Genomic DNA, 13,520 nt, shown 5'->3' on the forward strand with positions numbered 1-13,520 from the left:
ATGGAGCAGAAGGAGTGGAACAATGATATGTTTTGGATATTTTTAACTAATACAGCCTCTTTTGCAGAATACAATTTGGTGCAGTAACAAGACCACCTAAGAGATTAAGTCTCTTTCCCATTCACATATTATGTATATTTGTTATTCTTTATTCTTATTTATAGTTATAAATTATGCTGGCATAATCCCAATGATGAAATGGATCTGTATAGCACTAATGCATCTTATTACATCTTAGGATATACTGCTTCAAAGTTATTTTCAGAATTTTAAGCCACTCCCACGAACACAAATTTGAAAATAGTATCATATTTGGAGTCTATTTTTGGAATGACTATTTTCACAGATGAAAAAATAAGCTTATAAATAATAGAGTAAATAAAATACAAATCATGCCCAAAGCTATGGCTTACTCCCAAGAATACTACAGACTGAATTTAAAGAAGACAGTATTGAGTTTTAATGTAATTTGTGAATGTAACATCCACTAGTTACTACTGTGCAGAAAGAGATGGTGAAACCCATCACAGTATGCAGAATACACCACAATAGCCTGCTCAAGACCTACAGAAAATGGAAACTTAAAAGGGAAGGCATTCCAAGCATGCTTTTTCAAGAGGCAACTGGACTTTTTGTTTTTCTTTGAAGATGTTTCGCTTCTCATCCCAAAAGCTTCTTCAGCTCTGGCTGGTTGGTGGGGAATAGATGGGTTTATATTCCTTGCAGACAGCTGGTCATTTGCATTCTTTTAGAGAGTGGTTGAGACCACTTGGAGGTTTATCTGTATCATCAGGGTCACCTGAGTGGTGCAAATGGCTATGGAGCCTTCTTGGAACTGCTGAAAGAACTGTGTTGTAGACTGGAGATAGATGGTGTCATATCCCCCACCCCTTTGTTGAGAGTGGACTGCTCCGTTTTGACTAGATGGCCCATTTGACCCCACTTTCAAACTAGAGGTCCTATCTATCCAAACCAGCAATCTATCTGCATTTAAAAGACAACGGCCATTCTTTTGAAGTCAGCAAAGTCCACATTTTAGATAGAGAGGACCACCCCACTCTCAACAGAGAGGGAGGGATAGGACATCATTTATTTCCAGTCTACAACACAAGTCCTTTCAGCCGTTCCAAGAAGGTTCCATATCCATTTGCACTACTCAGGTCATCTTGATAAACCTCTAAGTTTACAAACTGAAGCCAAAAGATGCAAACAACCAGCTGTCTGCAAGGTGTATAAATCCTTCCATTCCCCACCATCCAGTCAGAGCTGAAGAAGCTTCTTGAATGAGAAGCAAAACATCTTTAAAGAAAAATCAGAAAGTCCAGTTGCCTCTTGAAAAAAAGTAACTTTGGGACAACCATAACCCACATCACTGAGAATCTCTATAGACATTAAAGGGGAGACAGTGTTTGTGAGTCAACATATCTATGTAAATCTACTGATAACAGCTTTTTATATGCTAAGCAAATCACTTAGCATTTGTACTATTTTAACACTAATGATAAAGGGGAAGTCTGAAAGTTATTAAAATACAGTACAAAAGGACAAGCAAGAAATTATTTTTTCTATTGTAAAGCTAGCTATTGTGCTGGCATATTTGTGTACTTCAGTGCTTCAACTTTGCATATATAAATTTAACTTTATTTTATAAATATATTTTTATACTAAGGATGTATAAAGATTGCTGTCAGCCCCACTAAGCAGACTTGAACAAGAAATCATCTGCATAAGAAGCTAAAAGTACTTTTACTGGGATTGGCTATAATAACAGAATTTTGAAAGATGAATCATGCTGTACCTCCTCCTCCTTCCTATAGTTCAGCAAATTAGGAAAATGTCTGCATTAGCCACTTCCAAATGTTATCTTGTTGCTGTACAATTTTTTAAAAAATCTTTTGCCCAGGTTATGTTTCTTGCACATTTCTGTGAAGATCATATTTCTTATCTCTACAGTATTTATAGCTCTACCTATAATCTGACAAATGATGGAATCGTGTTGATTGAGATTAGTGAATGTCTTGTAAAAATATCAACATTACACATGAATGTACTAATCTGCAACAATGAAATGGAGGAAGACACCAAAGAATGCCATGGCAAACTGTAAAATGAACTAGATGCCACATCAAGAAGAAAAACGTTATTTGGAAATACAGAAATTGAAGCAATGATGGAAACTGGAATGATAGCAAGGTTTGGATTGGATAAGCACAGTCATGGAGAAGAAAAAGCAAACTATTTGTTCATTGGCTACATTTCTTCAAGATAAACTACAGATTCAGTACATACAGGTGAAACTAAAAAAATTAGAATATCATGCAAAAGTTCATTTATTTCAGTAATGCAACTTAAAAAGTGAAACTAATATATGAGATAGACTCATTACATGCAAAGCAAGATAGTTCAAGCCATGATTTGTCATAATTGTGATGATTATGGCTTACAGCTCATGAAAACCCCAAATCCACAATCTCAGAAAATTAGACTATTACATGCAATCAATAAAACAAGGATTGTACATAGAACAATATTGGACCTCTGAAAAGTATGCATATGTACTCAGTACTTGATTTGGACCCCTTTTGCAGCAATTACTGCCTCAGTGTGGCGTGGCATGGAAGCTATCAGCCTGTGGCATGGCTGAGGTGTTATGGAAGACCAGGATGCTTCAATAGCGGCCTTCAGCTCTTCTGCATTGTTTGGTCTAATGTCTCTCATCTTTCTCTTGGCAATGCCCCATAGATTCTCTATAGGGTTCAGGTCAGGCAAGTCTGCTGGCCAATCAAGCACAGTAATCCCACGGTCATTGAACCAGGTTTTGGTGCTTTTGGCAGTGTGGGCAGGTGCCAAGTCCTGCTGGAAAATGAAGTCAGCATCCCATAAAGCTCATCTGTGGAAGGAAGCATGAAGTGCTCCAAAATCTCCTGGAAGACGGCTGCGTTGACCCTGGACTTAATGAAGCACAGTGGACCAACACCAGCAGATGACATGGCTCCTCAAATCAACACAGACTGTGGAAACTTCACACTGGACTTCAAGCATCTTGCAGTGTGTGCCTCTCCATTCTTCTTCCAAGACTCTGGGTCCTTGGTTTCATTTGGTTTCCAAATGAGATGCAAAAGTTGTTCTCATCAGAAAAGAGGACTTTGGACCACTAAGCAACAGACCAGTTCTGTTTTTCTTTAGCTCAGGTAAGACGCTTCTGACGTTGTTTGTTGTTCAGGAGCGGCTTGACAAGAGGAATAAGACATTTGAAGCCCATGTCCAGGATCCGTCTGTGTGTGGTGGCTCTTGATGGACTGATTCCAGCCTCAGTCCACTCCTTGTGAAAGTCCCCAACACTTTTGAATGGCCTTTTCCTGACAATTGCCTCTAGGCTGCAGTCATCCCTGCTGCTTGTGTATCTTTTTATTCCACACTTTTCCCTTCCACATAACTTTCTATTAATGTGCTTTGATACAGCCCTTTGGGAACATCCAACTTCATTTGCAATTACCTTTTGAGGCTTTCCCTCCTTATGGAGGGTGTCAATGATGGTTTTCTGCACAACTGTCAGGTCAGCCCTCTTTCCCATGATTGTGCTTCCTACTGAATCAGACTGAGAGACCATTTAAAGGCTCAGGAACCCTTTGCGGGTGTTATGGCTTAATTAGCTGATTAGAGTGGAACACTTTGAGCCTAGAATATTGACCCTTTTCACAATATTCTAATTGTCTGAGATTGTGGATTTGGGGTTTTCATGAGCTGTAAGCCATAATCATCTCAATTATGACAAATCATGGCTTGAACTATCTTGCTTTGCATGTAATGAGTCTATCTCATACATTAGTTTCAACTTTTAAGTTGCATTACTGAAATAAATGAACTTTTGCATGATATTCTAATTTTTCAAGTTTCACCTGTAGGCATCATTTGACAACAGAATCAAGCAAACTACATAATAGGAAACAGGAGATAAAGGGTTGTAAGCCAGTCAAGTCTCTTCTAGCTCCAACAATGGAATAGATTATGAACATCTACCAGCAAGTTATACATGATAAAATATACAGTCAAAATTTAAGTCCATTTTAAGGAACAGATTCTGTAGGATGAATCTATGAGAGAGTGGATCTGATGAGCAATGGTTAAGAGACACGAGACACCTAAAATTGAATAAAAAGCAAGCAAAGAGGGGAACAACAATGAAGTTAAGAAGTTCTAGGATTTGATCATGGAACCCTATTATGATGTAAGTCTATGTAGCTGTTGAAAAAGGTACTGGTAATGTTAATATTATGTCAACCTCTTATCCACAAAACTCAAACATGGATCTCAATCCTTGAAATTATGTCATTATGAGCCGTGGTGGCACAGTGGTTAGAATGCAGTAATTCAGGCTACTACTGACTGTCGGCTGCCTGCAATTTGGCTGTTCAAATCTCACCAGGTTCAAGATTGACTCAGCGTTCCATCCTCCCAAGGTCAGTAAAATGAGGACCCAGATTGTTGGGGCCAATATGCTGACTCTGTAAACTGCTTAGAGACAGCTGTAAAGCACTGTGAAATGGTATAAAAATCTAAGTGCTATTGCTATTGCTAACCCATTCCTGTCTTAGAATCCTTAGAAAAGTGTCTCCTTTGCAGAAACTCACAGATCATAATATTATAATCTCTCTCTCCGAAATATATCTGCATATCACAAACCCTTATTATTTGAGTTCTGACTTTCTTATATGCGGTTTATATGCTGGAATTGGATGTTGACTTATTCCTTATTATATGCCCTGTTATGATAATGTGTCTGGACACTCATTGGGGTAGAGATGCTTCTTTATTGAAATTAATGGGAAGAAAACTCTTACAGCTTGGCTCTGAATTAAAGGTATATAAACTATGTCATAAGTATGTTCTACCCTCTGTGTACCTGTCTCATCTCCATTGTGGGCACACCTAGTGAGTCTCTAAAAAGAAGATGAGTGTCAACGTCTGAGTCGGGACATACCAGCGGAAAGACAGGTCAACAGGTTCCATAGGAAAAAATCCGCTGAAGCTCAGGAACTGGTCATGATCGTATACCCGCTAACCTGTGCATGTGCTTACTCTCTTCCAGATACGTTTCCCCCTGATAGAGGGCAGCCACCTGTCAATGTCTGAGACAGCATGCCATTCCAGAGTTGGACAAATGCGGAGGTTGGCGTGCACACTGGGGGTCAGGTGCTGGGTATGGCGATGGACTCATGCTGGGGGAAGGTGTGTTCCAGACGAATGAGCAGCAGCAAATGAGCAGCAGCAGCAAAGCAGCAGTGGCCAGCACAGAGGCCAGGAATCCAATGCTGGAGAGTCCTTGCTGGAGCAAGCCTGGAGCCAGCATGAGGCCGTGCATACCAAACCCTCAAAGTCAGATGGCAAGCGGAAGCCGGTAATGCCGGCTAAAAATTTTCTGGTTTTCACCATGTGCCAAGCCAAGAGACCAGTAAAGGGACCTGTTATATCTGATATACAGTATGGCTTTTTTTCCCCCTGGCTAGGCTCGGAACTGTGTGAATGAGATGTGACTGGATAATTGAATGAAAGAAAAGGATTTTGTATGACTCTCAGCCATGTCTCAAGCATGGAACAGCACCTTTACTTACACATCATGCCTGAGGCAGGATGTCCAACACTATTTCCCAGGGTCATTCAAGTATAGTTGTGCTGAAATCAGAATACAAATGCAAAGCTTTACAATGCCTCAACAATGGCTGGCTGATGCTAAGTGGTTTCTAGTGGAGATTTTGCCAAAGTTAGTGTTGCCTTACAGAGAAATGTAGTAAATTGTCTTTGAAAGATAACATAACAGATAATTAGAGTTGGAAGGGACCTTGTAGGTCATCTAGTCCACCCCCCCGCCCAAGCGGGAGACCCTACACCATTTCTGACAGATGGCAGTCCAATCTCTTCTTGAAAGTCTCAAGTAATGGCACTTCCACAACTTCTTTTAAGTTTACAGGCCTTCTATAACAAAACTTATAAATAGACCGCTCTATCTGATATTGAAATGGTTAAATTATTGCTTATAAAATGATAATACATGCAAAGAAGGTAATAAAAAGAGCTCTCTTTTATCCACTGTAAATATGAAAACATAAAAGAGTGAAATTGATTTGGAAAAAGGGTTGTAATCCCTAGTATCTGTAGAGGGCTTGCTGAAATCATTAGTATTTCTCTGATTTGAGACAAAGTAAGAATTTGCTTAAAGCATCACAATGAATCCATGCCAAAAATCAAGCATGAGTCTTCAAGTCCAACTTGGTCATAGTTGGTTTGGCAGAGATTATCAGAAAGGTATCAAAATAACTGAACTAAATTTCTGTGTCTGAGCTGTAGCTATTAGAAAGTGTGGTGCACCATCTACAGGGTAATGATAGCTAGCTACATTTGAATGACTTGATTCTGATAGAATTCTTCAGTGTTGTCCTATTAGTTTATTTTAATTTCCCACAAGTCTCTTGTACACAATTAGTAAGGATAGCAGTTGAGACATGCATCTTGTTGCTCCTAATAGCTGTCATTTCACAGCTGCCCATTGATAAGTGCAAGAATGTGATTGACCAGCTCTATTCTATAGTACTTCAGGATTACCTCCATAGGAAACAGACATTGTGACTTATTGGTATTGCATCAGAAAAGCTATTACTTGAATAATATCCAAAGTAGCTATTTCTATTCTGCCGAATGGCTTTTTCTTCTACCTAGTGAAAATGCATTAATTTCTATATCTATGTTTAAAATTAGTTCTCTTCCAGAAGCAAAACAAGACTAGCTTCCAACAGTGGGCACAAGAGATCTCTTTCAAAAACAAGTTTTACTTGGTGAAAAACCTTCAATCTATAGCTGATTAACAGGCCATTTTCTTTTGCAGACATAATCCCTAGCATTTTCACTTAAAACAAACAGTTGGTGGAGAAAATTATTCCATTTGAGACCCTAGATTGCAGAAAACAGTATTAGCTATGGGAACAAAAAGCTTTACTAAGTATGTGGCAGCTTCTTATGTTCCATAAATTTGATTAGAACTATAACCATTTTGCTGGTATGGAATGTATCAGAAATAGGCATGAAAACTCTTGATTATCCTTTTTTCACTAGTGCAAATTAATATGCATGTTCTTTGTTTTAGATCAGTGAGAATACTAGATACAACATGCTACATTTAGGAGGCAGCCCACCATAAACAAAATGTGTGCATACTGTTCTCCAGTGATTAAAAAAACTGCAATAGTAAATTATAAATACATTTTCATACACCACTTCCGTCCAAAGTTGTAAAAATAAGAACTTGTGTTTCATTGTGATCCATTTTCTTTTTTGAAATTTAAACCTACCCTGCTGTATATTAACATTTCTTGAAAATCCTTTAGGCTTTTCTCTGAATCCCCACTGACTTATTTTCAAAATCTTTCTTAAAACGTGGTAGCCATTTGTGAACATGTAAGATTCCAGCCTGATGTTTCTCGTCAACCTTTACATCTCTAAGTAATACAGCTCCTACTTAACCAGATAGGCAGAACATTATCTTTTCCAGTATCTGATATATGTATGTCATTTCATTTTTCCCAATGGCATTTTGTCAGTATTGTATACTTGTCAGTATTGTATTGTATAATTTTGTCCCATTCTTCTTTTCTTAAATTGGTATTGGTATGTTCTGTAATCACTTTTATACACTGCTCAAAAAAATAAAGGGAACACAAAAATAAGACATCCTAGATCTGAATGAATGAAATATTCTTGTTAAATACTTTGTTTGTTACATAGTTGAATGTGCTGACAACAAAATCACACAAAAATTATCAATGGAAATCAAATTTAGCAACCCATGGAAGTCTGGATTTGGAGTTACACTCAAAATCAAAGTGAAAAATAAAACACTACAGGCTGATCCAACTTTGATGTAATGTCCTTAAAAAAAGTCAAAATGAGGCTCAGTAGTGTGTGTGGCCTCCATGTGCCTGTATGACCTCCCTACAACGTCTGAGCATGCTCCTGATGAGGTGGTGGACGGTCTCCTGAGGGATCTCCTCCTACACCTGGACTAAAGCATCCCCCAACTCCTGGACAGTCTGTGGTGCAATGTGATGTTGGTGGATGGAGTCCCAGATGTGCACAATTGGATTCAGTTCTGGGGAACGGGCGGGCCAGTCCATAGCATCAATGCCTTTGTCTTGCAGGAACTGCTGACACACTCCAGCCACATGAGGTCTAGCATTGTCTTGCATTAGGAGGAACCCAGGGCCAACCGCACCAGCATATGGTCTCACAAGGGGTCTGAGAATCTTATCTAATGGCAGTCAGGCTGCCTCTGGCGAGCACATGGAAGGCTGTGTGGCCCCCTAAAGAAATGCCACCCCACACTGACCCACTGCCACAACGGATATGCTGGAGGATGTTGCAGGCAGCAGAACATTCTCCACGGTGTCTCCAGACCGTGTCACATCTGTCACATGTGCTCAGTGTGAACCTGCTTTCATCTGTGAAGAGCACAAGGTGCCAATGGCCAATTTGCCAATCTTGGTGTTCTCTGGCAAATGCCAAATGTCCTGCACGGTGTTGGGCTGTAAGCACAACCCCCACCTGTGGATGTCGGGCCCTCATACTATCCTCATGGAGTCTGTTTCTGACCGTTTGAGCAGCCACATGCACATTTGTGGCCCGCTGGAGGTCATTTTGCAGGGCTCTGGCAGTGCTCTCCCTGTCCCTCCTTGCACAAAGGCGGAGGTAGCGGTCATGATGCTGGGTTGTTGCCCTCCTACGGCCTCCTCCACATCTCCTGATGGCCTGTCTCCTGGTAGCGCCTCCATGCTCTCGACACTACGCTGACAGACACAGCAAACCACCCTGCCATAGCTCGCATTGATGTGCCATCCTGGATGAGCTGCACTTCCTGAGCCACTTGTGTGGGTTGTAGACTCCATCTCATGCTACCACTAGAGTGAAAGCACTGCCAGCATTCAAAAGTGACCAAACCATCAGCCAGAAAGCATAGGAACTGAGAAGTGGTCTGTGGTCGCCATCTGCAGAACCACTCCTTTATTGGGGATGTCTTGCTAACTGCCTATGCTTTCCACCTCTTGTCTATTCCATTTGCACAACAGCATGTGAAATTGATTGTCAATCAGTGTTGCTACCTAAGTGGACAGTTTGATTTCACAGAAGTGTGATTGACTTGGAGTTATTGTGTTGTTCCCTTTATTTTTTTGAGCAGTGTATGTACAATTTAATTGCCATTAAAAAAGCAGCATACAAACATCTTCCTGACAGTGAAAACAATCAATCAGTGGAACAACTTGCCTTCTTGGATTGTGGGTGCTTCCATCACTGGAGGCTTTTAATAAGAAACTGGATATTCATTTGTTTGAAACGGTATCGGGTGGGGATTGGACTAGAAGACCTCCAAGGTCCCTTCCAATTCTGATGATGATTTTTGAGGTGCAGTTCTCAGATAGGAAATGGGTACACATACCTGCATCCAAAAGTATATTTGGAAATACTGTTTGGAAAATTATGTATGTTGTAATAAAATAAATAAAAATTTTAAGTAAATATTTTTTTAACTTTGTAAACCTAATAAATGTGGTGGAACTACTCTAAAATGTCACAAAGATCCAAATGAGATGACAAAATCCAAATGTTCTGTTTATTTTCCAAAACTAATAAGTTACCGTGAAGCTCAGATGAGCCAATAATAAAAATCTGTCTTACATAGATTTTTCCTGTGAAAACTGGTCTAAAAACAACTCAAGTGTGTGCATTTCTAGAAAAAAAAAAAAACCCCAACACTCCAAAGAGTATAACTGATATAATTACAAAATAAGGAAAAGGGGATATAATGTAGGTCCTTCGTATTTTGAAAAGATGACATTCTTTGAAATGCAATTGACAATTTTCATCTACAGAAGGCACAAGGCATGGTTATCCTTACACAGTTTAAATTAATTACAAAAAGGGGGAAGATGAGAAGGTAACTTTACACATCCTTGAGTATGGTACTTCTCATAAAAGACATATATTTATTTTAAAATATAGGGCAATTAACAAGACATCTACAGGGCAGTTGAAAAACGAAATATGTCCATTTAGAAAAAATGATAAAAACAGGTTCTGCATGTGGATTTGCAGATTCAAATACTTGAAATATTCTAAGAACAGCCAGAGGACCTTGTGTATATCAATAAAATGCTCACTTAATTTAACAATATTTTACAGGATTTGAAAAATACATTCACACCTCTCCCTTAACAGGCAGGCTCTCGGAATCCTAATTTGGACCCCTTTTCTGTTATTCCTATATGTGGAGAAAAGTCATCCTATTTTGTCATACCATGGGTTGGAGGTTTTGCTAAAATTCTAAGGTTTTGAAAAGCAAGGTTTGATGAACCTGGTTCTGTTGCAACCGAGAACTTATTTACTTTCCTTGTCTCTCCTTGCAAGGAACAAATATATAAAGTACAAGCAGATGTTCCCTCATACTGTCCTTGGCTGCAGAGATTCCATTGGTCCAGGTTCATCACCATTTCATCAGTCTTGGCTGCAGTGCATTTCTCCTTCAAAGATGTGTTACCTTGCCATACCTTACGTGGAAATCAATATATTAGTAATGAGAATTCCTCCCTCTCTGAGATGCATGGTTCAAAAATACGTAAAATAAGTAAATAAATACTAACATTTGGCTCCAGTTTTTCCCTCATGGCAAGGTTTTCATCCCTATGCATCTATACTCACAACCTTGCAGAAATGCTTGTGAGCATCAAAATTTACATTAGGGCCTTATGTAATAATCCCGCCCAAAGCTGTTCTGATAAAATCTGTTCTGGTAACCAACAATGTCTCACCACCTGAAGCATGTAACTTTATTGCATTTGGCAAAAAAAAAAAAAAAAGAGTGTAGCCAGATAGTTTGGAATGGGCTGTTCTACAATTTTCCCAATCTGGTGACCTCCAGATGGGTTAAGTATCACTCCACCATCCTCAGCCAACACAGCTACTGGTTGCGTTGCCTGGGAAGGATAAGGTTGTAGTCCAGTTGAGCTGGAAAGCAGAAAACTGGAGAACTTGTTTTGGATTACCACTCTGTGGTAATCTGGTTGGCAAATATTTGCAAATAAATCAAATTGTGGCACCCAAGTATGTGTCAACACATTGTACGTACCAGTTTACTCAGAACATTGAGTATGTTGGGAATAAAACTGCTGTAGTTGAGCCTGTGCAGTGGCATATTGGGCAAAGTGTGCTAATAAAGGATACACAATCCTTAGCATTAGCAGGAAATGTTGCATGCTACACAACTAAATTTACAGAGTTTCTAGATTAAAAAGTATAAGAAAATCTCAACTAAGGCATGCTTGGAGCCTTACAAATGTAATGAAAAGAAATACAACATAATAAAAAAAGAAACCATAAAATCAAATTTTTGAGGGATGTATATTCATTAAGAAGCTGATACATTTTTTAATATATCAAGTAAGTAAAATATTTCAAAAGCACTCGGAAAGAAAAAATGTTAGCTTGGTGTCTAAACTAGTAATTGACTTCTGGAGATAAAATACATAAAACTAGTATGGCAATTGAGAAGACTCTTGTGGAAATTTATAGATATTGTGGAAAGGGAACTTCACGAGGACAGTGATGTCACCCAAGCAGGAAAAGCCCAAAGGGAATATCAAGCCAGCCATAAAACAAACTTGCATAGGAAAACAAATCAAATAAAAGGTATTAAAGAAGCCCCTTAGACAAAAGCCCAAATAATTAAGAAAACTAAGGAAACAAGAAAACCCTTACAAACATAAGACATACCAAATCAGCAAAACAAACAGACAAAAGACACAAAATATATTACAAAGGAGACAGACAGGAGATTGCCACAAAACAAATATAAGAAACCATTAAGCAAAAAAAAAAAAAAAGATTAGGACGAAACCGATAATCCAATCAAACCACCCCGCAAAGTTTGCCTTCTGCACCCTGTGGAGTTTACCCTCTGGCAGAAATGAAGACAACCCCTGACAGGATTTAAAACATTAAGAAATACAAACACAAGCACACACACACACAAAATGAGAAAAAAAGGTATAAAAATCAGGGACTTAACCATACAAAGGTAACTAGCCCAGGAATGCAGACTTCTTGCTATCTCTCGCCTTCCTGAAAAATAAAAAGATCCAGCTTTCAAGCAGTTGTCTGTATCCTTGCACAGGAGCTCTCCCAGTGGGAAAATCGAATCCTCAGAAGAAAGGCATTTTGACAGCCTTTCAAAAATACCTATAAATATTTATATATATACATTTTAGTACCTTGAACAAAAAATTCCTGCAGTTCCCCAGTTGCACACCTTGCTAGAGACACCAAAGCACTGAACTTTTTAAATGCAACTGTCCCTAGTCCATGACAACCTGGTGGCAGCAGCGGGCACCAGCTCTGCCAACCTCTTTCTAAAGAGCAACGCTGGAGAACATCCTTCACGTGCAAAGTCCTCATTTCTGTCCCACATCATATACAATGCATATATTATACTGATCAGCGAAGGCGGGGTGGGGAGGGAAGCCACGTCGGAATACCCCATCTATTGTACCAAGGCCCATTAAGGGGCAGCAGATACAGAAAGCTGCTTCTTGCCATCACTAAAACATTTGTGCAGATGTATTACAATATACTGCAGGAATATTAAGCGTATCCTAGTGCATTGATGATATAGGAAGGTATTCCCCCGCCCCCTTCCTCCTTAAAGAGTTTGCAATCGGCGTATTTCGATATTAATCGGAATATTGTTATTTTATCTCCTGCAAGGAACGCCCGCACGTAAGAGACTCGATGCAGAGAGAAGGGCGCGCGCGCCCGCGCGCGGGGGGGGGGCGGTAATCTTGTAATTTTAGACGTTGATTTCCTGACGAGGCGCCCGTTATTAAATCTCATTGGCTGGTCGCTTTGTCATTCCCGTAAATTCTTGCAGGCACAGCTGAACTCTCGGGAAACGGGAGTATTTTCCTCCTTTTCCACGTCCCGTCTCCGGAATGCTCTCTCTCCCTTATATTTAGAAATCTATACCGTACGACTTTTCAAAAATTAACCCCCACCCCACCCCTCCCCTCTTTTTTTCCCCTCAAAGCCGGTAAACCCTAGGCTTTTTATCCTCTCTCAGACGCTCCACGTTCCCGCGCCCTTTATTATTCCTGAGCTCAAAGGGGCTAATAACATCCCCCCGCCCCATTTGCTTTACGAAACCAAGATAGGAGGGAAGAATTGTCTGTTGCTGTTTCTCGAGGTCCTATTGGTGGAAGTCGCAGAGGTGGGGTTAATATTCCCGCCCCTCTCAGGTTTTCCTTCCTCAATCGCCGCGCCTGGCGCCGCGGGTGGCTTCGTTTCCTTCGTTTTGCTCTATGAACGGAGGGATCTAAAAGGGCGGGACCAGGATCCGGTGCCTTGGCGAAAGCTGAATCCTTATTGGAGAATGTGGCCAGGTAGGAGGGAACCGAGAGCCCGGGGCCCGGATCCTAATTGGCCAAGTC

Source organism: Pseudonaja textilis, chromosome 2 (assembly GCF_049901715.1).
Source record: "Pseudonaja textilis isolate UNSWEBS1 chromosome 2, rPseTex1.2, whole genome shotgun sequence".
NCBI classification, from domain to species: domain Eukaryota; kingdom Metazoa; phylum Chordata; class Lepidosauria; order Squamata; family Elapidae; genus Pseudonaja; species Pseudonaja textilis.